This window comes from Triticum dicoccoides, chromosome 5B, assembly GCF_002162155.2.
Source record: "Triticum dicoccoides isolate Atlit2015 ecotype Zavitan chromosome 5B, WEW_v2.0, whole genome shotgun sequence".
NCBI classification, from domain to species: Eukaryota; Viridiplantae; Streptophyta; class Magnoliopsida; order Poales; family Poaceae; genus Triticum; species Triticum dicoccoides.
Genome location: NC_041389.1, coordinates 604,316,345 through 604,344,016, shown reverse-complemented (window position 1 = coordinate 604,344,016; position 27,672 = coordinate 604,316,345).

Here is a 27,672-nt window from a genome sequence, read left to right as displayed (position 1 = left end):
ATTATGTTCATAAGAACGGAGTAATGCCTTAAGTAAGATGACATGATGTAGAGGGATAAACTCAAGCAATATGATGAAAACCCCATCTTTTTGTCCTTGATGGCAACAATACAATACATGCCTCGTTACCCCTACTATGTCACTGGGTGAGGACGCCGCAAGATTGAACCCAAAACTAAGCACCTCTCCCATTGCAAGAAAAACCAATCTAGTTGGCCAAACCAAACCAATAATTCGAAGAGAAATACAAAATATTTAATCATGCGTAAAAGAGTTCAAAGAAGACTCAAATAATATTCATAGATAAGCTGATCATAAATCCACAATTCATCGGATCTCGACAAACACACTGCAAAAGAATATTATATCGGATAGAACTCCAAGAACATCGAGGAGAACATGGTATTTAAGATCAAAGAGAGAGAATAAGCCATCTAGCTACTAGCTATGGACCCGTAGGTGTGTGGTAAACTACTCATGCTTCATCGCAAGGGTAACAAGGTTGATGTAGATGCCCTCCGTGATCGAATCCGCCTCCGCCTGAGTGCCGAAAAAGGCCCCAAGATGGGATCTCACGGGAATAGAGGCTTGCGGTGGTGGAAAAGTATTTTGGTGGACGCTTCTGGTGGTTTGGGAATGTTTGGGAATTTATAGTGCAAAGCTTAGTGTTAGAGGATTTCCGAGGGGCCCACAAGCCAGGGAGGCCCCCCTAGGGCGCGCCTGGCATTCTTGTTGCCTCCTCGGGAATCTTCTGGCCCTCTCTAAGTCCTCTGGATGTCTTATGGTCTAAGAAAAATCATTGCAAAAGTTTTATTCCGTTTGGACTCGTTTAGTAGTCCTTTTTTGTTAAACTCAAAAACAAGGAAAAAACGGAAACTGGCACTAGGCTCTAGGTTAATAGGTTAGTCCCAAAAATAATATAAATTAGCATATTAATGCATATAAAACATCCAAACCAGATAATATAATAGCATGGAACAATAAAAATTATAGATACGTTGTAGACATATCAAGCATCCCCAAGCTTAATTCCCGCTCGTACGTTGGAGACGTATCAAGCATCCCCAAGCTTAATTTCTGCTCGTCCTCGAGTAGGTAAATGATAAAAATAGAATTTTTGATGTGGAATGCTACCTAACATATTTATCCGTGAATCTTCTTTATTGTGGCATGAATATTCAGATCCATAAGATTCAAAACAAAAGTTTAATATTGACATAAGAACAATAATACTTCAAACATACTAATAAAGAATCATGTCTTCTCAAAAGTTATCCCTACAAAATCTATAGTCTGGCTATGCTCCATCTTCATCACACAAAGTATTTTATCATGCACAAATCCGATGACAAGCCACGCAGTTGTTTCATACTTTTGATGTTTTCAAGCTTTTTCAATTTTCACGCAATACATGAACGTGAGACATGGACATAGCACTATAGGTGGAATAGAATATGGTGGTTGTGGAATAGAAAAAAGAAGGAGAAAGTCTCACATCAACTAGGCGTATTAACGGGCTATGGAGATGCCCATCAATAGATATCAATGTGAGCGAGTAGGAATTGCCATGCAACGGATGCACTAGAGCTATAAATGTACGAAAGATCAAAAGGAAACTAAGTGGGTGTGCATCCAACTCGCTTGCTCACGAAGACCTAGGGAAATTTGAGGAAGCCCATCATTGGAATATACAAGCCAAGTTCTACAATGAAAAATTCCCACTTGTATATGAATGTGACAACATAGGAGACTCTCTATCATGAAGATCATGGTTCTACTTTGAAGCACAAGTGTGGAAAAAGGATAGTAACATTGTCTCTTCTCTCTTTTCTCTCATTTTTTGTTTGGGCTCTTTGGCCTCTCTCTTTTGGGGGGCTCTTTGGGCTCTTTTATTTTCATAAAGTCCGGAGGCTCATCCCAACTTGTGAGGGAATCATAGCTTCCTTTATCCTTTCCTCACTCGGGACAATGCTCAGACTAAAAAAACTTGGGACAATGCTCTAATAATGATGATCATCACACTTTTATTTACTTACAACTCAAGAATTACAACTTGATACTAGAACAAAAGATATGACGAATGGTGGAAGCTGCATCTACCACGTTACTAAACGCTTCTACCACGTTACTAAACGCTTCTCCAAGAGATCATTGTATTGATAATCAAGAGAGAGAGAGAGAGGAATCCATCTAGCTACTAACGACGGACCCGTATGTCTACAAAGAACTACTCACGCATCATCGGAGAGGAACCAGTGGACATGATGAACCCCTCCAAGATGGTGTCTAGATTGGATCTGGTGTTTCTGGAACTTGCGGTAGCTGGAATTGATTTTCGTCGACTCCCTTAGGGTTTCTGGAATATTGGGGTATTTATAAAGCAAAGAGGCAGTGTGGGAGGCCACCTTGGAGGGCACAGCCCACCAAGGCGTGCCTGGGCCTCCAGGCGCGCCCTGGTGTCTTGTGCTCACCACGGGATGGCCCTATGGTACTTCTTTGGCCCACTGGATGTCTTCTGGTCCAAAAAAATCCACAAAAAGTTTCGCTGTGTTTGGACTCCGTTTGGTATTGATTTCCTGCGATGTAAAAGCAAGCAGGAAACAACAAGGGGCACTGGGCACTATGTCAATAGGTCAGTACCAAAAAAATGATATAAAATAACTATAAAATGATTTTAAAACATCCAAGAATGATAATATAACAGCATGGAACAATCAAAAATTATAGATACGTTGGAGACGTATCAGCATCCCCAAGCTTAATTCATGCTCGTCCTCGAGTAGGTAAATGATAAAAACTGAATTTTTGATGTGGAATGCTAACTAAAATGTTCATCATATTATATTTTCTTTATAGCATGGACGTTTGGACTTTTATATGGTTCAAAGCAATAGTCTAGTTTTGACATGAAGACTTCAATACTCAAGCATATCAACAAGCAACCATGTCTTTCAAAATATCAACACTAAAGCAAGTTATCCCTAGCCCATTATATATGCTCAATCATTGATACATTCATGAAACACACTCGAATATTAGCTACACCCAATGCTCAAGTACGATCATAGTGCCCCTTAGTTGGTGCTTTATAAGAGAAGATGGAGACTCAAATTCAAAATAAAAATTTGCATAAAGTAAAAGAAAGGCCCTTCGCAGAGGGAATATGGATTTGTAGAGGTGCCAGAGCTCAAAGCGAAAATTGAGAGATAAATACATTTTGGGAGGCATATTTTTTCCACCAACGAAAATGACTTAGATCTCTCAACACTTTCCATGCTAGATACATCATAGGCGGTTCCCAAACAGAAAATAAAGTTTATTCCTGTTTCCACCATTACTTTCACTTTCGATGGCTAACCATATCCACGGGTGCCCTCCATACCAACACTTTCCAAGGAATTTATTATTTGACAACATAATGTAAATTCAATTTTCATTTTGGGACTGGGCATCCCTAATACCTTTGTCGTACTCTAGTGCAATGACAAGTGAATAAACACTTATCGTGAGAATAACACATCTAGCATGGAAAATATCGGCCAACCCTCACCGCCTCGCGAGCGGTACAAGCACACAAAAGAGAAATTTATTTTGAAAAATAGAGATGGCACATGCAAATTTTCTTAGAACAACATGGAAATACCGCATATAGGTAGGTATAGTGGACTCATATGGCAAAAGTGGTTTAAAGGGTTTTGGACGGACAAGTAGTGATCATACTTAGTGTAAAATGAAGGCTATCAAAAAGATTGAGAAGCGACCAACCAAGAAACGAAAAATATCGTACCCAAGCATTAAGCATAAGTAACACCGAATAATACACCATAAGTAGGATATAAATTTCATTGCATAACTATTTACTTTCGTGCTTGCATAGGAAATCACAAACCTTAACATCAATATTCTTACTAAAGCATAATTACTCATCAACATGACTCACATATCATATCGTCATATCTCAAAACCATTACTAAGAATCAAGTTTATTTTGTCCAATGATCTTCATGAAAGTTATTATTATATCCTCCTTGGATATCTATCACTTTGGGACTATTTTCATATGTTGCCTTTGATAAGCTCAAACAAATTTAAGTGAAGAACATGAGCATAATATTTCTTTCTCTCAAAATAATCTAAGTGAAGCAAGAGAGAATTTCTTAAAAAAATTACTAACTCACAAATAAATATAAGTGAATCAGGAGAGAATTTCTTCAAAAATAGCTAAGCACATCATGCTCAAAAAGATATAAGTGAAGCACTAGAGCAATTACATGGCTCTAAAAATTTAAGTGAGGCATAGGAGCAAGCATAGCATAATTTTTGGCTCTCTCAAAAGCAAGGTGTGTCCAGCAAGGATTCAACACTTAAAACACAAATCAAAACAATCAAAGACTCATATCATACAAGATGCTCCAAGCAAAACTCATATATAATATATGACGAATAAAAACATAGCTCCAAGTAAAATACCGATGGTTGTTAGAAGAAAGAGGGTATGCCACTCAGGGGCATCCCCAAGTTTAGTTACTTTCTACTTCTTGAATATTATCTTGGAGTGCCTCAGGCATCCCCAAGCTTAGCCTTTTGCTAATAATTATTCCTTCATCCATCGTAAGATCACCGAAAACTTGAAAACTTCAATCACACAAAACTCAACAAAACCTTCGTAAGATCCATTAGTATAAGAAAGCAAACCACTACTATAAGTACTGTTGCAAACCCATTCATATTTTATTTTTGCATTATATCTACTGTATTCCAACTTTTCTATGGCAAAAACTCTTCAAAGAAAACCATAGAATCATCAAAACAAGCACACAACGCAAAGAAAATAGAATCTGTCAAAAACAGAACAGTGTGTAGCAATCTGACTACTTCGAATATTTCTGTAACTCCAAAAGTTCTGAAAAATTAGGACGATGTGAATAATTTGTTTATTAATCTTCTTCAAAAATAATAAACTCAAAATCACTCTTCTGATAAAAATGAAAAATAATTTCGTGAGTGCAAAAGTTTCTGTTTTTCGGCAAGATCAAATCAACTCTCACCCAAATCATCCCAAAGGCCTTGCTTGGCACAAACACTAATTTAAACCACAAAAATACATCTATCCAAAGGCATAATTGTGTACTACATTGAAAACAGCAAGAAAATCAAAAAAAGCAAAAAGATACAAGTTGGGTAGCCTCCCAAGGAGCGCTACCGTTTTACGCCCCTAGCTGGGCATAACACATAGGATCTAAGTGTTGTCATCTTTGGTTCTAGATCAATATGATGCCCTCATGATTGATTCATATGGTGGCCTAATTCTTGTTCTAGGGAAGTGTCCATATCCTTCCTTAGGGAAATTGAAATTTAATATTGCCTTCTTTCATATCAATCACGGGACCAATAGTACGTCAAAACGGTCTACCAAGTACAATTGGACAAATTGCAATCAATATCATGAACAATAAAATCTATGAGCACACAATCCCTATATGCAAGAATAAGAACATCATTAATTCTTACCATAGGCTTTTTAATAATAGAAAACGCCAAGGCAAATAAAGAGTGGCGGAGATTTTTGGAGTTGGAGCAACAAACGGCGAGATGGGCGAACTGCCCCTGTTTCCCCTGCTTATAAAGAGGGAGGGGGCGGACGTTTCACCCTTCCGAATAAAGAAACCTCCCACGATCTCTCCCACGATGCCGCATTCAACACGTGCCGTTGGGGGAGGGCGTGGTGGATACGGAGTAAGATTCGGCGTTACCCGGGCTGCGCGTGCCCGTGCCCTGTTTTGGGCCTGGCCCAACAGCGCTCGGCACCGTGTGTGTGGCCCAGGCCCGGGGGCTCCTGTCGGTGTACTAGAGTAGGGGTACCCTAGTACCCTGAACTTGTGCACGGGCAGTTGCAGCGCCCCGCGGCAAGGGCTTGCCGGGTGACCGCTAAGATACTCCGGGGCTCCTTGGGAGCCATTCAAGAACAAAGTATTCAAGCCAAGAAGACAAGGCCCCGGCAAGAGGAGCTTGCCGGGAAGGCCAACCGAGGCATCTCAAGGAACTTGCCGCGACGCACCACGCGTCCCGGCAAGGCCCGGTGAGCGACAAGCTTCCGGGCGCGACAAGACCACGACCGCGGCAAGACGCTTGCCGCGGCAAGCGACCACTCTGTGCCCATGCTCCAGCGCATCCACCAACGTGTCGCCCTGGGGGCCTCTCCAGGCACGCGTGGCGGAAGGCTGTGCAGCCAGCGGTAAGCGGTGGCATGCGATGCTGACAAGATCGCCATCGTGGCAGGCGGTGGCGCCCCTGACGGTCCTTTTCTACACTGTTTGGGTGACGCAGACGGGCATTCAATGCCCTTGTCCCCTGCCGTCAGGTTAGGTAGAGTACACTGTACAGGTAGCTGTACCAACCACCTCTCTTTTTACATTTTTACCCTTCTCTGCATTGCCACCTGTCGGTGACCCCTTGAGGATATAAAAGGAGGCCCATGCGCAACGTAGAGGGGGTTCGGATCATTTCGAAGCCAGAAAAACACTTAGCTCTCTAGAGCAAGAACACAATACAATCAGACAAGCAGCAGTAGGAGTATTATCTCTCCGGAGAGCTCCGAAGCTGGGTAAACTGCTCGTGTGCTTCGCCTTGATCTGCTCTTCGTGCGACCTCCGCCCTCTGCCGAACCGAAAGGGGCTCGGTCCGCCGGTCCCATAGGTGTTCGTGGATCAGTTTCCCCGACATCTTCGATGATCCCACTGTGTCAGCAGGGGGCGTGTCTGAGATCACCTTGACGGACCTGGCAACTACTCCTCAAAGCAGCCCCCAGCGTAAGTACATGATTTTACTTCCTGCTGACAGGCGCTCATGGTTGCTCTTTTTTTTTGCTGATATCTTGATTGTTGGATTTGTGTAGGAGCAGAGCAGCCTCACCAGGAGGGCCCGGAAGCCGCTCCCGAAGTGCCATCTGCTTCGACTATGCTGCCAAGGGACGATTCCCCGGCAAGGGAGCGCTCTCCCGCAAGGGAGAACTCTCCGGCAAGGGCCAATTCTCCGGCAAGGGACGACACCAGTGATCCTCCGGCGGCTGAGACCGCGACCGCAGATCCTAGCACAGGTAATCCACTTGCCTAAAAACTTGCCCTTGGGTTTTTCTTCTTCCAACTTTCTTTTTGCATATTCGCTTGACTTCTCTCCTTTCTTCGTTCTTCAGATCCATCCGCCACAGAGCCGATGGAAACCGAAGCCGCTGAAGGAGAGGCCGGCGCTGATGAACCCGCCGGCGAAGAGGCCGCCAAGGCTGCCGCCGCAGAAGCCGGCGGGGAATCTGGCGATCGTACTGACGGCCCCGAGGCCGCAGGAGCATCAGGCGCTGCACCGACCACCGATCCCTCCGCCGCTGCCGCAGCGCCGGGCTCCGAAGAGCCCCAGCCCGGCGCCTACTTGAAGGCCGGCGATGGCGTCTTCATCAAGCTCCCCTGGGCTTCGAGCTCCAGGGCCCCGGTCGAGGGAGAAACCTTTGACGGAGAGGTTCTCGCTTCCGCCGGATTGGCACTGGTTGACGCGCCAAGAAGCAGCGACGAGCCTGAAGAGGAGCGGCTGCTGCGGAAGCTGACGTCGCTCTACCGCGCCCAACAAGCCAAGCTGGCCTCCCGAGAAGCGCTTGTCACGAAGGCGAGAGTCGACATTGAGAAGCGCGCGGAGGAGCTCCGGGGTCTCAGGCAGGAGGCTCTCCGGTCCCTGGCGGAGGAGCGGGAGCAACTTCTCGAGGAGCGGAAAGCTTTCCTCCTCGAGAAGGCTGAAGCCGAAGAGAAGCAACGGCTTGTCGCTGAAGGCCTATTTGCGCAGGAAGGAGAGTTGGCGCAGCGCAAGGTGAACCTTGACAGCCATGAGGAGGAGCTCGCCGCGCGGGAGCTAGCGATTGGCGGGGCTCTCAAAGAAGCAAGGGATGATGCCGCGGCTACCGAGGCCGCCAAGAAAGAGCTGGAGGCGAAAGTGGCGCAGCTGGAGGCCAATCTCAGGACGAGCGGCGAGGAGCTCGCCGCGCTCAAGCGCGAGCGCGAGAAGGATGCTGCCGCCCACGGTGAGCTGCAAGGTCTTCTCGCTGAGAGAAGCAAGGAGCTCAGCGCCGCCAAGGACTCCAACGCAGATCTCGAGCTGAAGCTGGCTACGCTGACCCAGACGCTGGACGGCGCCAAGGAGCGAGAGGTGACCTTGTCGGGGAAACTGATCCACAAAGACCTATGGGACCGGCGGACCGAGCCCCTTTTGGTTCGGCGGAGGGCGGAGGTCGCATGAAGAGCAGATCGAGGCGAAGCACACGAGCAGTTTACCCAGCTCCGGAGCTCTCCGGAGAGATAATACTCCTACTGCTGCTTGTCTGATTGTATTGTGTTCTTGCTCTAGAGAGCTAAGTGTTTTTCTGGCTTCGAAATGATCCGAACCCCCTCTACGTTGCGCATGGGCCTCCTTTTATATGCTCAAGGGGTCACCGACAGGTGGCAACGCAGAGAAGGGTAAAAATGTAAAAAGAGAGGTGGTTGGTACAACTACCTATACAGTGTACTCTACCTAACCCTGATGGCAGGGGACAAGGGCATTGAATGCCCGTCTGTGTCGCCCAAACAGTGTAGAAAAGGACCTTCAGGGGCGCCACCGCCTGCCACGATGGCGATCTTGTCAGCATCGCATGCCACCGCTTACCGCTGGCTGCACAGCCTTCCGCCACGCGTGCCTGGAGAGGCCCCCAGGGCGACACGTTGGTGGATGCGCTGGAGCGTGGGCACAGAGTGGTCGCTTGCCGCGGCAATCGTCTTGCCGCGGTCGTGGTCTTGTCGCGTCCGGAAGCTTGTCGCTCACTGGGCCTTGCCGGGACGCGTGGTGCGTCGCGGCAAGTTCCTTGAGATGCCTCGGTTGGCCTTCCCGGCAAGCTCCTCTTGCCGGAGCCTTGTCTTCTTGGCTTGAATACTTTGTTCTTGAATGGCTCCCAAGGAGCCCCGGAGTATCTTGGCGGTCACCCGGCAAGCCCTTGCCGCGGGGTGCTGCAACTGCCCGTGCACAAGTTCGGGGTACTAGGGTACCCCTACTCTAGTACACCGACAGGAGCCCCCGGGCCTGGGCCACTCACACGGTGCCGAGCGCTGTTGGGCAGGCCCAAAACAGGGCACGGGCATGCGCGGCCCGGGTAACGCCGAATCTTACTCCGTATCCACCGCGCCCTCCCCCAACGGCACGCGTTGAATGCGGCATCGTGGGAGAGATCGTGGGAGGTTTCTTTATTCGGAAGGGCGAAACGTCCGCCCCCTCCCTCTTTATAAGTAGGGGAAACAGGGGCAGTTCGCCCATCTTGCCGTTTGTTGCTCCAACTCCAAAAATCTCCGCCGCTCCCCCCTTCTTCTCGAAGCAGAAAGAGAGCAGCGCTCCGCCCCCCGTCGCCACCAGCACCACCAACGCCGTCGATCTCCCCCGCCACCCCCGCCATGGCTCCGAAAGCCGACAAGGGGAAGGGCGTGAAGTCGGCCGAGGCGCAGCGGCTCGTGGCGCTGCGGAAGGAGCGGGCCATCTTCCCCCCTCAGCTCGGCGCCAAGGAGCTGAGGGAGTACTATTACCTCTTCTGGTCGACGAAGACGCGGGCGCACCCGCGCACGAGGGTACTCCCGGCCGCTACTTCGAAGCTGGCTCCAAACGGGTACCCCTTCTTCGCGCTGTTCTTCTATTGCAGGCTCTGCCCGCCCTTATCGGAATTCTTCTGCGACATTATGAACACCTATGGGCTCCGCCTCCTTGATTTCACCCCCAACGCCGTTCTGACCATGGCAGTTTTCGCACATCTGTGCGAAAACTTTGTCGGAGTCCACCCAAACGTAGCCCTCTTCCGCCATTTCTTTATGCCCCGAGTCGAGAGAGGAGAGCCCCTTGCCGGAGGAATCGCCTGGATCTCGAGAGTCGGCAAGAAAGAAGCTTATCTGGAGGGAGAGCTTCGCAGCAAATGGGAGGAGTAGAGAGCGGAGTGGTGTTGGATCGTCGAGGAGAACCCGCAGCCGTTCACTGTCGTGCGCCAAGCCCCAATAGTACGCGGCAACTATTGGAGCAACGTGGCCCCGGAAGACGACAGGCTGAAGATCGCAGTCACCTGAATCCTTCGCCTCAGGCTTGCCGGGCTCACTGTAGGCGCCGTTGGCGCAGATTTCCTTCGTCGCCGCATCGCCCCCCTGCAGGAGAGAGGGAGACCCGCCTGGGAGTTGAAGAACTCGGTGGACATCATGAGGCTGCGCCCGGGCCTCAATTTCAACTTCACCAACCTGGAGCTGGATGCGATGCTCCTAAAGCTGTTCAAACGCGATCCTCAGCATCCATTCATGTTGCCGAGGAGCGTTGTCCCGTTGTGCAACAATTCTTCACTCGACCGGATCCGCCGATGATGCCGTTGTGCGATTCGCACGGAATCGCCCCAACTTGGCAAGAGCCTGCGGATGACGTCGTGCGAGCATTCTTCGAAAGCCTGGAGGAAGTGCCGATCCGCGCCGACGAGCAGAAGAGCCTCACCCGTGACACTATCGACGCGGAGCTGCAGCGCATCGCCACTAGGACGGAAGAGGCTGCGGCAGCAGTTGCCGCGGGCGAGTTTGGGTTCACTGAGGAGGAGGCAGAGGCAGCAGAGGCGGCAAGCCTTGCCGAGCGCAAGGAGTTTGCCGGCGAGGAAGATCTTGCCGGCCCCGAAGCTGAGCCGAGCGAGCCCGGCGAGGAAGAGCCCGAACCTTCAGACAGCTTGCCGCAAGAGGAGGCCCCGGCTGCACCAAGAAGGCGTCTCCGCAGGGCCGGGGACGTAGCGGGGCGGCAGACGGGTCAACAGCCGCCGAGCCGCGCGACACGCTCTACCGCAGCAAGCACCGTTGCCGCGGGAGCGCCTCACGCCGCAGCGGCAACTGGAGCGGGACCTTCCCGGTCCACCGCCATCGCCCGTGCTAAGCGAGCAAGGGAACCTACGCCTCCACCTCGCCGCACTCATGGTTGCTCTTTTTTTAACTAATATCTTGATTGTTGGATTTGTGTAGGAGCAGAGCAGCCTCACCAGGAGGGCCCGGAAGCCGCTCCCGAAGTGCCATCTGCTTCGACTACACTGCCAAGGGAGGATTCCCCGGCAAGGGAGCACTCTCCGGCAAGGAAGAACTCTCTGGCAAGGGCCAATTCTCCAGCAAGGGACGACACCAGTGATCCTCCGGCGGCTGAGACCGCGACTGCAGATCCTAGCACAGGTAATCCACTTGCCTAGAAACTTGCCCTTGGGTTTTTCTTCTTCCGACTTTCTTTTTGCATATTCGCTTGACTTCTCTCCTTTCTTCATTCTTCAAATCCATCCGCCACAGAGCCGATGGAAACCGAAGCCGCTGAAGGAGAGGCCGGCGCTGATGAACCCGCCGGCGAAGAGGCCACCAAGGCTGCCGCCGCAGAAGCCGACGGGGAATCTGGCGATCATACTGACGGCCCCGAGACCGCAGGAGCGTTAGGCGCTGCACCGACCACCGATCCCTCCGCCGCTGCCGCAGCGCCGGGCTCCGAAGAGCCCCAGCCCGGCGCCTACTTGAAGGCCGGCGATGGCGTCTTCATCAAGCTCCCATGGGCTTCGAGCTCCAGGGCGCCGGTCGAGGGAGAAACCTTTGACGGAGAGGTGCTCGCTTCCGCCGGATTGGCACTGGTTGACGCGCCAAGCAGTAGCGATGAGCCTGAAGAGGAGCGGCTGCTGCGGAAGCTGACGTCGCTCTACCGCGCCCGACAAGCCAAGCTGGCCTCCCGAGAAGCGCTTGTCGTGAAGGAGGGAGTCGACATTGAGAAGCGCGCGGAGGAGCTCCGGGGTCTCAGGCAGGAGGCTCTCCGGTCCCTGGCGGAGGAGCGGGAGCAACTTCTCGAGGAGCGGAAAGCTTTCCTCCTCGAGAAGGCTGAAGCCGAAGAGAAGCGACGGCTTGTTGCTGAAAGCCTATTTGCGCAAGAAGGAGAGTTTGCGCAGCGCAAGGTGAACCTTGACAGCCACGAGGAGGAGCTCGCCGCGCGGGAGCTAGCAATTGGCGGGGCTCTCAAAGAAGCAAGGGATGATGCCGCTGCTGCCGACGCCGCCAAGAAAGAGCTGGAGGCGAAAGTGGCGCAGCTGGAGGCCAATCTCAGGACGAGCGGCGAGGAGCTCGCCGCGCTCAAGCGCGAGCGCAAGAAGGATGCTGCCGCCCACGATGAGCTGCAAGGTCTTCTCGCTGAGAGAAGCAAGGAGCTCAGCGCCGCCAAGGACTCCAACGCAGATCTCGAGCTGAAGCTGGCTACGCTGACCTAGACGCTGGACGACGCCAAGGAGCGAGAGGTGACCTTGTCGGAGAAGATCAAGGCCGACGAGGTGCTGCTGGCGAGCATTGCCGTCATCCAGAACTCATTTAGAGAGACTGTGGAGCACTGGACCGAGGGTCTGGTGAATATCGCCGCAGTCATCGACGGGGAGCTGGCGCAGCTGGGGATGGAGGACTTCGGGTATTCTTCCGATGAGCATCTCCAACCCAGCGCCAAGCTCAGCTTGTTCTTCAAGGGCGTGGCGACGGCCCTCCAGCGGCTTCGGGAGAAGATCCCAAAGCAGCTGGCCGACGAGTCGCGCAAGATTTGAGCGGGAGTTCTTCAGAAGGTGCTGGTGAAGGTGGCCTTCCGCAACCCAGGCCTCAACCTCACCAACGTCCTCAGGTCTTTGCTGCCCGACGCTGATCTGGAAGCGCTCAAGGCCCTTGTCGCACCCATTGTGGACAAGGTGAGCGAAATCAAGAGGGTTGAGGGCGGTCGCGCAGACTAGGCCGCCCGTCTTATATTTTTCCTTGCCGCTGCTGGTCATGTCATGGGAACAATCTGTTAGAGCTGCGACAAGTTATCTTGTAATATTACTTTATTTTTGATAATGATCACTATGTTATTTCCTTTACTAGATCCCTTGCTTTGTATGTTTTTACCCTATGCTTTTTAGGGAACTTGTCGGCGCAGGCAGCCGAGCCGCAAGCGCTGGCGGTGCCACTCCGACAAGAAACCTTGTCGCGACTAGTTGCAGCACACTTAAGTTGTTGAGCGGACTCGAAACAAAGTAAGGGCGCAACTAGCTACGAGTTGGTTCCTCCGCGCACAGGTTTTCCATACAAAGCACAGTTGTTCGAGGAAGATAACTTAAAAATTAAAACTAATTGCTCAGACTTTGGCAACTTACCTTTTCTGTCGTTTGCTTCCCGGCAAGGTGAACCTTCCTTAAACGACGCCTGGTCCACACCATTATCTCCTCCTTTCCCCCCCGGCCAACTTGTGTGCGAGGGAACCTTCTTTTCCTTTGTTGAGAAAAAGAAAGAAGAGAAAATAAAGATATGGAGCCTTTCGGCTCGTTATTGCTTACCGGGGGTAGGCGCTGCACAAAGTGTCAGATAACGCATGCAAGAAAGAATATAATGCATGAAATTGACAAGATGTGCGGAGCACATGAGCTTTACTTATGCACGGGGTCTGCGCCCGGCTTTGTACAAAGGAGTCTAGCGCCAAAAGATGTCGGGGAAACTGATCCACGAACACCTATGGGACCGGCGGACCGAGCCCCTTTCGGCTCGGCGGAGGGCGGAGGTCGCACGAAGAGCAGATCGAGGCGAAGCACACGAGTAGTTTACCCATCTTCGGAGCTCTCCGGAGAGATAATACTCCTACTACTGCTTGTCTGATTGTATTGTGTTCTTGCTCTAGAGAGCTAAGTGTTTTTCTGGCTTCGAAATGATCCGAACCCCCTCTATGTTGTGCATGGGCCTCCTTTTATATGCTCAAGGGGTCACCGACAGGTGGCAACACACAGAAGGGTAAAAATGTAAAAAGAGAGGTGGTTGGTACAGCTACCTGTACAGTCTACTCTACCTAACCCTGACGGCAGGGGACAAGGGCATTGAATGCCCGTCTGTGTCGCCCAAACAGTGTAGAAAAGGACCGTCAGGGGCACCACCGCCTGCCACGATGGCGATCTTGTCAGCATCGCATGCCACCGCTTACCGCTGGCTGCACAGCCTTCCACCACGCGTGCTTGGAGAGGCCCCCAGGGCGACACATTGGTGGATGTGTTGGAGCGTGGGCACAGAGTGGTCGCTTGCCGCGGTCGTGGTCTTGTCGCGCCCAGAAGCTTGTTGCTCACCGGGCCCTGCCGGGACGCATGGTGCGTCGCGGCAAGTTCCTTGAGATGCCTCGGTTGGCCTTCCCGGCAAGCTCCTCTTGCCGGGGCGTTGTCTTCTTGGCTTGAATACTTTGTTCTTGAATGGCTCCCAAGGAGCCCCGTAGTAGCTTGGCGGTCACCCGGCAAGCCCTTGCCGCGGGGCGCTGCAACTGCCCGTGCACAAGTTCGGGGTACTAGGGTACCCCTACTCTAGTACACCGACAGGAGCCCCCGGGCCTGGGCCACACACACGGTGCCGAGCGCTGTTGGGCCAGGCCCAAAACAGGGCACGGGCACGCGCGGCCCGGGTAACGCTGAATCTTACTCCGTATCCACCGCGCCCTCCCCCAATGGCACCCGTTGAATGCGGCATCGTGGGAGAGATCGTGGGAGGTTTCTTTATTCGGAAGGGTGAAACGTCCGCCCCCTCCCTCTTTATAAGCATGGGAAACAGGGGCAGTTCGCCCATCTCGCCGTTTGTTGCTCCAACTCCAAAAATCTCCGCCGCTCCCCCCTTCTTCTCGAAGCAGAAAGAGAGCAGCGCTTCGCCCCCCGTCGCCACCAGCACCACCAATGCCGTCGATCTCCCCCGCCACCCCCGCCATGGCTCCGAAAGCCGACAAGGGGAAGGGCGTGAAGTCGGCCGAGGCGCAGTGGCTCGCGGCGCTGCGGAAGGAGCGGGCCATCTTCCTCCCTCAGCTCGGCGCCAAGGAGCTGAGGGAGTACTATTACCTCTTCTGGTCGACGGAGACGGGGGCGCACCCGCGCAGGAGGGTACTCCCGGCCGCTGCTCCGGAGTTGGCTCCAAATGGGTACCCCTTCTTCACGCTGTTCTTCTATTGCGGGCTCTGCCGCCCTTCTCGGAATTCTTCTGCGACATTATGAACACCTACGGGCTCCGCCTCCTTGATTTCACCCCCAACGCCGTTATGACCATGGCAGTTTTCGCACATCTGTGCGAAAACTTTGTCGGAGTCCACCCAAACGTAGCCCTCTTCCGCCATTTCTTTATGCCCGGAGTCGAGAGAGGAGAGCCCCTTGCCGGAGGAATCGCCTGGATCTCGAGAGTCGGCAAGAAAGAAGCTTATCTGGAGGGAGAGCTTCGCAGCAAATGGGAGGAGTGGAGAGCGGAGTGGTGTTGGATAGTCGAGGAGAACCCGCAGCCGTTCACTGTCGTGCGCCAAGCCCCAATAGTACGCGACAACGATTGGAGCAACGTGGCCCCGGAAGACGACAGGCTGAAGATCGCAGTCACCCGAATCCTTCGCCTCAGGCTTGCCGGGCTCACTGTAGGCGCCGTTGGCGCAGATTTCCTTCGTTGCCGCATCGCCCCCCTGCAGGAGAGAGGGAGACCCGCCTGGGAGTTCAAGAATTCGGCGGATATCATGAGGCTGCGCCCGGGCCTCAATTTCAACTTCACCGTCCTGGAGCTGGATGCGATGCTCCTGGAGCTGTTCAAACGCGATCCTCAGCATCCATTCATGTTGCCGAGGAGCGTTGTCCCGTTGTGCAACAATTCTTCACTCGACCGGATCCGCGCGATGATGCCGTTGTGCGATTCGCACGGAATCGCCCCAACTTGGCAAGAGCCTGCGGATGACGTCGTGCGAGCATTCTTCGACAACCTGGAGGAAGTGCCGATCCGCGCCGACGAGCAGAAGAGCCTCACCCGTGACACTACCGACGCGGAGCTGCAGCGCATCGCCACTAGGACGGAAGAGGCTGCGGCAGCAGCTGCCGCGGGCGAGTTCAGGTTCACTGAGGAGGAGGCAGAGGCAGCAGAGGCGGCAAGCCTTGCCGAGCGCGAGGAGTTTGCCGGCGAGGAAGATCTTGCCGGCCCCGAAGCTGAGCCGAGCGAGCCCGGCGAGGAAGAGCCTGAACCTTCAGATAGCTTGCCGCAAGCGGAGCCCCCGGCTGCACCGAGAAGGCGTCTCTGCAGGGCCGGGGACATAGCGGGGCGGCAGACGGGTCAACAGCCGCCGAGCCGCGCGACACGCTGTACCGCGGCAAGCACCGTTGCCGCGGGAGCGCCTCACGCCGCTGCGGCAACTGGAGCGGGACCTTCCCGCCACCGCCCCTGCTAAGCGAGCAAGGGAACCTACGCCTCCACCTCGCCGCACCGGAGGGGAGCCGGAATTCGATCTCTCCGCGCTCAGCTCCGATGATGAAGAAGAAGAGTAAGCTTTCTTGCTTTCCTCGTAGTTCTTCAATCTTGTTGCTTTCATCCTGTATCTGACTTGCTTCGATCTGAATCCATTCCTTTTCAGGACGCTGGCCCAGAGAGCGGCGAAGAGAGCCAAGGCCTCAGTGATTGTCATCGAAGATGATCCCACCGTGTCAGCAGGGGGCGTGTCTGAGACCACCTTGACGGACCTGGCAACTACTCCTCAAAGCAGCCCCTAGCGCAGCCCCCAGCGTAAGTACATGATTTTACTTCCTGCTGACAGGCGCTCATGGTTGCTCTTTTTTTTGCTGATATCTTGATTGTTGGATTTGTGTAGGAGCAGAGCAGCCTCACCAGGAGGGCCCGGAAGCCGCTCCCGAAATGCCATCTGCTTCGACTACACTGCCAAGGGAGGATTCCCCGGCAAGGGAGCGCTCTCTGGCAAGGGAGAACTCTCCGGCAAGGGCCAATTCTCCGGTAAGGGACGACACCAGTGATCCTCCGGCGGCTGAGACCGCGACCGCAGATCCTAGCACAGGTAATCCACTTGCCTAAATACTTGCCCTTGGGTTTTTCTTCTTCCGACTTTCTTTTTGCATATTCGCTTGACTTCCCTCCTTTCTTCGTTCTTCAGATCCATCCGCCACAGAGCCGATGGAAACCGAAGCCGCTGAAGGAGAGGCCGGCGCTGATGAACCCGCTGGCGAAGAGGCCGCCAAGGCTGCCGCCGCAGAAGCCGGCGGGGAATCTGGCGATCGTACTGATGGCCCCGAGGCCGCAGGAGCGTCAGGCACTGCACCGACCACCGATCCCTCCGCCGCTACCGCAGCGCCGGGCTCCGAAGAACCCCAGCCCGGCGCCTACTTGAAGGCCGGCGATGGCGTCTTCATCAAGCTCCCCTGGGGTTCGAGCTCCAGGGCGCCGGTCGAGGGAGAAACCTTTGACGGAGAGGTGCTCGCTTCCGCCGGATTGGCACTGGTTGACGCGCCAAGCAGCAGCGACGAGCCTGAAGAGGAGTGGCTGCTGCGGAAGCTGACGTCGCTCTACCGCGCCCGACAAGCCAAGCTGGCCTCCCGAGAAGCGCTTGTCACGAAGGCGGGAGTCGACATTGAGAAGCGCGCGGAGGAGCTCCGGGGTCTCAGGCAGGAGGCTCTCCGGTCCCTGGCGGAGGAGCGGGAGCAACTTCTCGAGGAGCGGAAAGCTTTCCTCCTCGAGAAGGCTGAAGCCGAAGAGAAGCAACGGCTTGTCGCTGAAAGCCTATTTGCGCATGAAGGAGAGTTGGTGCAGCGCACGGTGAACCTTGACAGCCACGAGGAGGAGCTCGCCGCGCGGGAGCTAGCGATTGGCGGGGCTCTCAAAGAAGCAAGGGATGATGCCGCGGCTGCCGAGGCCGCCAAGAAAGAGCTGGAGGTGAAAGTGGCGCAGCTGGAGGCCAATCTCAGGACGAGCAGCGAGGAGCTCACCGCGCTCAAGCGCGAGCGCGAGAAGGATGCTGCCGCCCATGGTGAGCTGCAAGGTCTTCTCTCTGAGAGAAGCAAGGAGCTCAGCGCCGCCAAGGACTCCAACGCAGATCTCGAGCTGAAGCTGGCTACGCTGACCTAGACGCTGGACGGCGCCAAGGAGCGAGAGGTGACCCTGTCGGAGAAGATGAAGGCCGACGAGGCGCTGCTGGCGAGCATTGCCGTCACCCAGAACTCATTTAGAGAGACTGTGGAGCACTGGACCGAGGGTCTGGTGAATATCGCCGCAGTCATCGACGGGGAGCTGGCGCAGCTGGGGATGGAGGACTTCGGGTATTCTTCCGACGAGCATCTCCAACCCAGCGCCAAGCTCAACTTGTTCTTCAAGGGCGTGGCGACGGCCCTCCAGCGGCTTCGGGAGAAGATCCCAAAGCAGCTGGCCGACGAGTCGCGCAAGATTTGCGCGGGAGTTCTTTAGAAGGTGCTGGTGAAGGTGGCCTTCCACAACCCAGGCCTCAACCTCACCAACGTCCTCAGGTCTTTGCCGCCCGACACTAATCTGGAAGCGCTCAAGGCCCTTGTCGCACCCATTATGGACAAGGTGAGCGAAATCAAGAGGGTTGAGGGCGGTTGTGCAGACTAGGCCGCCCGTCTTATCTTTTTCCTTGCCGCTGCTGGTCATGTCATGGGAACAATCTGTTAGAGCTGCGACAAGTTATCTTGTAATGTTACTTTATTTTTGATAATGATCGTTATGTTATTTCCTTTACTAGATCCCTTGCTTTGTGTGTTTTTACCCTACGCTTTTTAGGGAACTTGTCGGCGTAGGCACCCGAGCCGCGAGCGCTAAGTGCGGGACGTCAGCAGCCTGCTAGCGGTGCCGCTCCGACAAGAAACCTTGTCACGACTAGCTGCAGCACACTTAAGTTGTTGAGCGGACTCGAAACAAAGTAAGGGCGCAACAAGCTACGAGTTGGTTCCTCCGTGCACAGGTTTTCCATACAAAGCACAATCATTTGAGGAAGATAACTTAAAAATTAAAACTAATTGCTCAGACTTTGGCAACTTAGCTTTTCTGTCGTTTGCTTCCCGGCAAGGCGAACCTTCCTTAAACAACGCCTGGTCCACACCATTATCTTCTCCTTTCCCCCCCGGCAAACTTGTGTGCGAGGGAACCTTCTTTTCCTTTGTTGAGAAAAAGAAAGAAGAGAAAATAAAGATATGGAGCCTTTCGGCTCGTTATTGCTTACCGGGGGTGGGCGCTGCACAAAGTGTCAGATAACGCATGCAAGAAAGAATATAATGCATGAAATTGACAAGATGTGCAGAGCACATGAGCTTTACTTATGCACGGGGTCTGCACCCGGATTTGTACAAAGGATTACATGCAACATCGGCAAGACTTGTACAAAAGGTGGTTGCCGGAACAGGTTCCGGCAACCGCGCCCTACGGGTAAAACTTACGAAGATGCTCAATGTTCCAGGAGTTGCTCACCGGAATGCCATCTTCGGTCTCAAGGCGGACAACGCCAGGCCTAGTGACTCGTTTCATCCGGTAAGGGCCTTCCCACTTTGGCATCAACTTGTTGGAATTCTTGGCAGACTGAACGCGCCGAAGAACAAGGTCGCCTTCCTCGAAGCTTCTGGCATTAACTTTGCGGCTATGGTAGCGGCACAAAGCTTGCTGGTATCGAGCAGCTCGTACAGCAGCCTGAAGACGGTCCTCCTCAAGGAGCAGCGCGTCATCTTGTCGCAGCTGCTCTTGCTCAAGCTCATCATAAGCGAGCACTCGAGGTGACCCGTATACGAGTTCCGTGGGGAGAACTGCCTCTGCTCCAAAGACTAGAGCGAAAGGCGTCTGGCCAGTGGCTTGATTTGGCGTCGTCCTGATCGACCAAAGAACCACCGGCAGCTCCTCGATCCAGTTCTTTCCGCACTTGTGCAGCATGTCGAAAGTTCTGGTCTTGAGCCCGCGCAGCACTTCAGCATTTGCCCTGTCTGCTTGACCATTGCTTCTCGGATGAGCAACAGAAGCGAAGCAGACCTTGGCGCCAAGATCTTGGACGTACTGCACGAAGGTGCGGCTCGTGAATTGTGTGCCGTTGTCGGTGATAATCCTGTTAGGGATCCCGAAACGGCAAACAATCGACCTGAAGAACTTGACTGCTGCCTGTGCTGTCACCTTCCTCACTGGTTCCACTTCCGGCCACTTTGTGAACTTGTCGATTGCAACGTACAAGTACTCAAAGCCCCCGACTGCGAGGATGTCGAGCCCCCAGACCGAGAATGGCCAGGATAAAGGGATCGTTTGGAGAGCTTGAGCTGGCTGGTGTATCTGCTTGGAGTGGAACTGGCACGCTTCACACTTGGTTACTTGTGCAGTTGCATCCTGGAGGGCTGTCGGCCAAAAGAAACCTTGCTGGAATGCCTTATCAGCAAGTGCTCTTGCGCCAATGTGGTGACCACATATGCCTCCATGTATCTCTGCCAACAGCTTCTGTCCGTCTTCCCGGCAAATACACTTCAATTTCACACCGTTGAGTCTTCTTCTGTACAGTATGTTGTCGACAAACTGGTACATACTTGACTGCTGGGCTACTTTTTCCGCTTCTTCTTGCTCTTCGGGAAGTTCTCCTGTCTGAAGGAAATGGACAATTTGCTGTGCCCATGCTGGAGCTTGTGGCTCGACAACAAGGACTAAAGGCACATCTGCTGCTGCGGGAACATCCGCTTCTACGGTGAGAACCTACGGCTCAGCCGGAGCTTGATGCTCCCCGGCAAGCTTGCCGGAGCAAAACTTGTCGGGAGCATCTGCTTCAACGGAACAAACCCTAAGGCTTGCCGGAGCAGACTGCTCCTCAGCACTCTTGGTGTTGATCTTGGGGACTTTCTTGGCGGCGGCTTCGGGGAGCTCTGTCGGAAAGTAGTCTCCAGAAATCAACTTCCTCTTCTTGCTCTGTCCAGTTGATGGTGTTACGGACGGTTGAGTCAGCTTGAGCACAAAGATCCCTGGTTCCACATGTAACTTAAGTGCGGCGCACTTTGACAGGCCATCAGCAATGTCATTCTGAGCTCTTGGAACATGTTCCATCTGTAGGCCGTCAAAGTGCTCTTCTAGCTTTCTCAATACATCAATATAAGCTTCCATCAACGGACTCTGATAATTCTTGTTCACTTGGCGGACGACAAGCTGTGAGTCACCCCTGACCATGAGCTTCTTAATCCCAAGGTCTGCCGCGATCCTGAGACCAGCAAGCAAGCCTTCATACTCTGCAGTATTGTTCGTTGGTTGCCCCTTGGGAAAGTGCATCTGGACTACGTACTTGAGGTGCTCTCCGGTGGGTGCGACAAGCAGCACGAGCCGACGCTTGCCGCGGTCGTGGTCTTGTCGCCCCCGGAAGCTTGTCGCTCAACGGGCCTTGCCGGGACGCGTGGTGCGTCGCGACAAGTTCCTTGAGATGCCTCGGTTGGCCTTCCCGGCAAGCTCCTCTTGCCGGGGCCTTGTCTTCTTGGCTTGAATACTTTGTTCTTGAATGTCTCCCAAGGAGCCTCGAAGTATCTTGGCGGTCACCCGGCAAGCCCTTGCCACGGGGCGCTGCAACTGCCCGTGCACAAGTTCGGGGTACTAGGGTACCCCTACTCTAGTACACCGACAGGAGCCTCCGGGCCTGGGCCACACACACGGTGCCGAGCGCTGTTGGGCCAGGCCCAAAACAGGGCACGGGTACACGCGGCCCGGGTAACGCTGAATCTTACTCCGTATCCACCGCGCCCTCCCCCAACGGCACGCGTTGAGTGCGGCATCGTGGGAGAGATCGTGGGAGGTTTCTTTATTCGGAAGGGCGAAACGTCCGCCCCCTCCCTCTTTATAAGCAGGGGAAACAGGGGCAGTTCGCCCATCTCGCTATTTGTTGCTCCAACTCCAAAAATCTCCGCCGCTCCCCCCTTCTTCTCGAAGCAGAAAGAGAGCAGTGCTCCGCCCCCCGTCGCCACCAGCACCACCAACACCGTCGATCTCCCCCGCCATCCCCGCCATGGCTCCGAAAGCCGACAAGGGGAAGGGCGTGAAGTCGGCCGAGGCGCAGCGGCTCGCAGCGTTACGGAAGGAGCGGGCCATCTTCCCCCCTCAGCTCGGCACCAAGGAGCCGAGAGAGTACTATTACCTCTTCTGGTCGACGGAGACGCGGGCGCACCCGCGCACGAGGGTTTTCCCGGCCGCTGCTTCGGAGCTGGCTCCAAACGGGTACCCCTTCTTCGTGCTGTTCTTCTATTGCGGGCTCTGCCCACCCTTCTCGGAATTCTTCTGCGACATTATGAACACCTACGGGGAGTCCACCCAAACATAGCCCTCTTCCGCCATTTCTTTATGCCCCGAGTCGAGAGAGGAGAGCCCCTTGCCGGAGGAATCGCCTAGATCTCGAGAGTCGGCAAGAAAGAAGCTTATCTGGAGGGAGAGCTTCGCAGCAAATGGGAGGAGTGGAGAGCGGAGTGGTGTTGGATCGTCGAGGAGAACCCGCAGCCGTTCACTATCGTGCGCCAAGCCCCAATAGTACGCGGCAACGAGTGGAGCAACGTGGCCCCGGAAGACGACAGGCTGAAGATCGCAGTCACCCGAATCCTTCGCCTCAGGCTTGGCGGGCTCACTATAGGCGCCGTTGGCGCAGATTTCCTTCGTCGCCGCATCGCCCCCCTGCAGGAGAGAGGGAGACCTGCCTGGGAGTTCAAGAACTCGGCGGACATCATGAGGCTGCGCCCGGGCCTCAATTTCAACTTCACCGTCCTGGAGCTGGATGCGATGCTCCTAGAGCTGTTCAAACGCGATCCTCAGCATCCATTCATGTTGCCGAGGAGCGTTGTCCCGTTGTGCTACAATTCTTCACTCGACCGGATCCGCGCGATGATGCCATTGTGCGATTCGCGCGGAATCGCCCCAACTTGGCAAGAGCCTGCGGATGACGTCGTGCGAGCATTCTTCGACAGCCTGGAGGAAGTGCCGATCCGCGCCGACGAGCAGAAGAGCCTCACCCGTGACACTACCGACGCGGAGCTGCAGCGCATCGCCACTAGGACGGAATAGGCTGCGGCAGCAGCTGCCGCGGGCGAGTTCGGGTTCACTGAGGAGGAGGCAGAGGCAGCAGAGGCGGCAAGCCTTGCCGAGCCTGAGGAGTTTGCTGGCGAGGAAGATCTTGCCGGCCCCGAAGCTGAGCCGAGCGAGCCCGGCGAGGAAGAGCCCGAACCTTCAGACAGCTTGCCGCAAGCGGAGCCCCCGGCTGCACCAAGAAGGCGTCTCCGCAGGGCCGGGGATGTAGCGGGGCGGCAGACGGGTCAACAGCCGCCGAGCCGCGCGACACGCTCTACCGCGGCAAGCACCGTTGCCGCGGGAGCGCCTCACACCGCTGCGGCAACTGGAGCGGGACCTTCCCGGTCCACCGCCACCGCCCCTGCTAAGCGAGCAAGGGAACCTACGCCTCCACCTCGCTGCACCGGAGGGGAGTCGGACTTCGATCTCTCCGCGCTCAGCTCCGATGATGAAGAAGTTGAGTAAGCTTTCTTACTGTCCTCGTAGTTCTCCAATCGAGTTGCTTTCATCCTGTATCTGACTTGCTTCGATCTGAATCCATTCCTTTTCAGGACGCTGGCCCAGAGAGCGGCGAAGAGAGCCAAGGCCTCGGTGATTGTCATCGAAGATGATCCCACCGTGTCGGCAGGGGACAAGGGCATTGAATGCCCGTCTGTGTCGCCCAAACAGTGTAGAAAACGACCTTCGGGGGCGCCACCGCTTGCCACGATGGCGATCTTGTCAGTATCGCATGCCACCGCTTACCACTGGCTGCACAGCCTTCCGCCACGCGTGCCTGGAGCGGCCCCCAGGGCGACACATTGGTGGATGCGCTAGAGCGTGGGCACAGAGTGGTCGCTTGCCGAGGCAAGTGTCTTGCCGCGGTCGTGGTCTTGTCGCGCCCGGAAGCTTGTCGCTCACCGGGCCTTGCCGGGACGCGTGGTGCGTCGCGGCAAGTTCCTTGAGATGCCTCGGTTGGCCTTCCCGGCAAGCTCCTCTTGCCGGGGCGTTGTCTTCTTGGCTTGAATACTTTGTTCTTGAATGGCTCCCAAGGAGCCCCGGAGTATCTTGGCGGTCACCCGGCAAGCCCTTGCCGCGGGGCGCTACAACTGCCCGTGCACAAGTTCGGGGTACTAGGGTACCCCTACTCTAGTACACCGACAGGAGCCCCCGGGCCTGGGCCACACACACGGTGCCGAGCGCTGTTGGGCCAGGCCCAAAACAGGGCACGGGCACGCGCGGCCCGGGTAACGCCGAATCTTACTCCGTATCCACCGCGCCCTCCCCCAACGGCACGCGTTGAATGCGGCATCGTGGGAGAGATCGTGGGAGGTTTCTTTATTCGGAAGGGTGAAACGTCCCCCCCTCCCTCTTTATAAGCAGGGGAAACAGGGGCAGTTCGCCCATCTCGCCGTTTGTTGCTCCAACTCCAAAAATCTCCGCCGCTCCCCCCTTCTTCTCGAAGCAGAAAGAGAGCAGCGCTTCGCCCCCCGTCGCCACCAGCACCACCAACGCCGTCGATCTCCCCCGCCACCCCCGCCATGGCTCCGAAAGCCGACAAGGGGAAGGGCGTGAAGTCGGCCGAGGCGCAGCGGCTCGCGGCGCTGCGGAAGGAGCGGGCCATCTTCCCCCCTCAGCTCGGCACCAAGGAGCTGAGGGAGTACTATTACCTCTTCTGGTCGACGGAGACACGGGCGCACCCGCGCACGAGGGTACTCCCGGCCGCTGCTTCGGAGCTGGCTGCAAACGGGTACCCCTTCTTCGTGCTGTTCTTCTATTGCGGGCTCTGCCCGCCCTTCTCGGAATTCTTCTGTGACATTATGAACACCTACGGGGAGTCCACCCAAACGTAGCCCTCTTCCGCCATTTCTTTATGCCCCGAGTAGAGAGAGGAGAGCCCCTTGCCGGAGGAATCGCCTAGATCTCGAGAGTCGGCAAGAAAGAAGCTTATCTAGAGGGAGAGCTTCGCAGCAAAAGGGAGGAGTGGAGAGCGGAGTTGTGTTGGATCGTCGAGGAGAACCCGCAGCCATTCACTGACGTGCGCCAAGCCCCAATAGTACGCGGCAACGATTGGAGCAACGTGGCCCCGGAAGACGACAGGGTGAAGATCGCAGTCGCCCGAATCCTTCGCCTCAGGCTTGCCGGTCTCACTGTAGGCGCCGTTGGCGCAGATTTCCTTCGTCGCCGCATCGCCCCCCTGCAGGAGAGATGGAGACCCGCCTGGGAGTTCAAGAACTCGGCGGACATCATGAGGCTGCGCCCGGGCCTCAATTTCAACTTCACCATCCTAGAGCTGGATGCGATGCTCCTGGAGCTGTTCAAACGAGATCCTCAGCATCCATTCATGTTGCCAAGGAGCGTTGTCCCGTTGTGCAACAATTCTTCACTCGACCGGATCCGCGTGATGATGCCGTTGTGCGATTCACACGGAATCGCCCCAACTTGGCAAGAGCCTGCGGATGACGTTGTGCGAGCATTCTTCGACAGCCTGGAGGAAGTGCCGATCCGCGCCGACGAGCTGAAGAGCCTCACCCGTGACACTACCGACGCGGAGCTGCAGCGCATCGCCATTAGGACGGAAGAGGCTGCGGCAGCAGCTGCCGCGGGCGAGTTCGGGTTCACCGAGGAGGAGGCAGAGGCAGCAGAGGCGGCAAGCCTTGCCGAGCGCGAGGAGTTTGCCGGCGAGGAAGATCTTGCCGGCCCCGAAGCTGAGCCGAGCGAGCCCGGCGAGGAAGAGCCCGAACCTTCAGACAGCTTGCCGCAAGCGGGGCCCCCGACTGCACCAAGAAGGCGTCTCCGCAGGGCTGGGGACGTAGCGGGGCGGCAGACGGGTCAACAGCCGCCGAGCCACGTGACACACTCTACCGCGGCAAGCACCGTTGCCGCGGGAGCGCCTCACGCCGCTGCGGCAACTGGAGCGGGACCTTCCCGGTCCACCGCTATCGCCCCTGCTAAGCGAGCAAGGGAACCTACGCCGCCACCTCGCCGCACCGGAGGGGAGCCGGACTTCGATCTCTCCGCGCTCAGCTCCTATGATGAAGAAGAAGAGTAAGCTTTCTTGCTGTCCTCGTAGTTCTTGAATCTTGTTGCTTTCATCCTGTATCTGACTTGCTTCGATCTGAATCCATTCCTTTTCAGGACGCTGGCCCAGAGAGCGGCGAAGAGAGCCAAGGCCTCGGTGATTGTCATTGAAGATGATCCCACCGTGTCGGCAGGGGACAAGGGCATTGAATGCCCGTCTGTGTCGCCCAAATAGTGTAGAAAAGGACCGTCAGGGGCGCCACCGCCTGCCATGATGGCGATCTTGTCAGCATCGCATGCCACCGCTTACCGCTGGCTGCACAACCTTCCGCCACGCGTGCCTGGAGAGGCCCCCAGGGCGACCGTTGGTGGATGCGCTGGAGCGTGGGCACAGAGTGGTCGCTTGCCGCGGCAAGCGCCTTGCCGCGGTCGTGGTCTTGTCGCGCCCGGAAGCTTGTCGCTCACCGGGCCTTGCCGGGACGCGTGGTGCGTCGCGGCAAGTTCCTTGAGATGCCTCGGTTGGCCTTCCCGGCAAGCTCCTCTTGCCGGGGCCTTGTCTTCTTGGCTTGAATACTTTGTTCTTGAATGGCTCCCAAGGAGCCCCGGAGTATCTTGGCGGTCACCCCGCAAGCCCTTGCTGCGGGGCGCTGCAACTGCCCGTGCACAAGTTCGGGGTACTAGGGTACCCCTACTCTAGTACACCGACAGGAGCCCCCGGGCCTGGGCCACACACACGGTGCCGAGCGCTGTTGGGCCAGGCCCAAAACAGGGCACGGGCACGCGCGGCCCGGGTAACGACGAATCTTACTCCGTATCCACCGCGCCCTCCCCCAATGGCACGCGTTGAATGTGGCATCGTGGGAGAGATCGTGGGAGGTTTCTTTATTCGGAAGGGTGAAACGTCCGCCCCCTCTCTCTTTATAAGCAGGGGAAACAGGGGCAGTTCGCCCATCTCGCCATTTGTTGCTCCAACTCCAAAAATCTCCGCCGCTCCCCCTTCTTCTCGAAGCAGAAAGAGAGCAGCGCTCCGCCCCCCGTCGCCACCAGCACCACCAACGCCGTCGATCTCCCCCGCCACCCCCGCCATGGCTCCGAAAGCCGACAAGGGGAAGGGCATGAAGTCGGCCGAGGCGCAGCGGCTCGTGGCGCTGCGGAAGGAGCGGGCCATCTTCCCTCCTCAGCTCGGCGCCAAGGAGATGAGGGAGTACTATTACCTCTTCTGGTCGATGGAGACGTGGGCGCACCCGCGCACGAGGGTACTCCCGGCCGCTGCTTCGGAGCTGGCTCCAAACGGGTACCCCTACTTGGCGCGCCAGGTAGGGGGCGTCGAGATTGTGTGAACCTGATCCGGCGTTCACACGAGCTAGATCTTCATTTTCTTCATCGACATGCCACCGAAGAAGAAGGCTTCGGAGGCAGCTGCTCCGTCCGCGTCGATCTCACCGCCACCGGAACAAACGGGTGGTGGGGTTGACGCTGGTGGAAGAACGGACATCGACGAGGAAGCTCACTGTGCTGCCAGGTCCAAGGACAAGGCTGCACAAACCTTGGTGTCTGTGCATCCGCCGCGCCCATCCCAGGAGGCGCAGGACCAACAGAGCCATGGTATTCGCAGTACCATACATTTGTTGGATCAAGATCGAGCTGGTGGGTCTCGGGATGCTCGAGATCAGCGTGCACGCCAACATGCTGGCACGAGTGAGGCACGGTCGCCTGTACGGGATACTGCTCCTTCTAACATAGTTAGGAGTCCGAGCACATCCCGCTCCTCACACCGATCGCCACTACCGCCCAC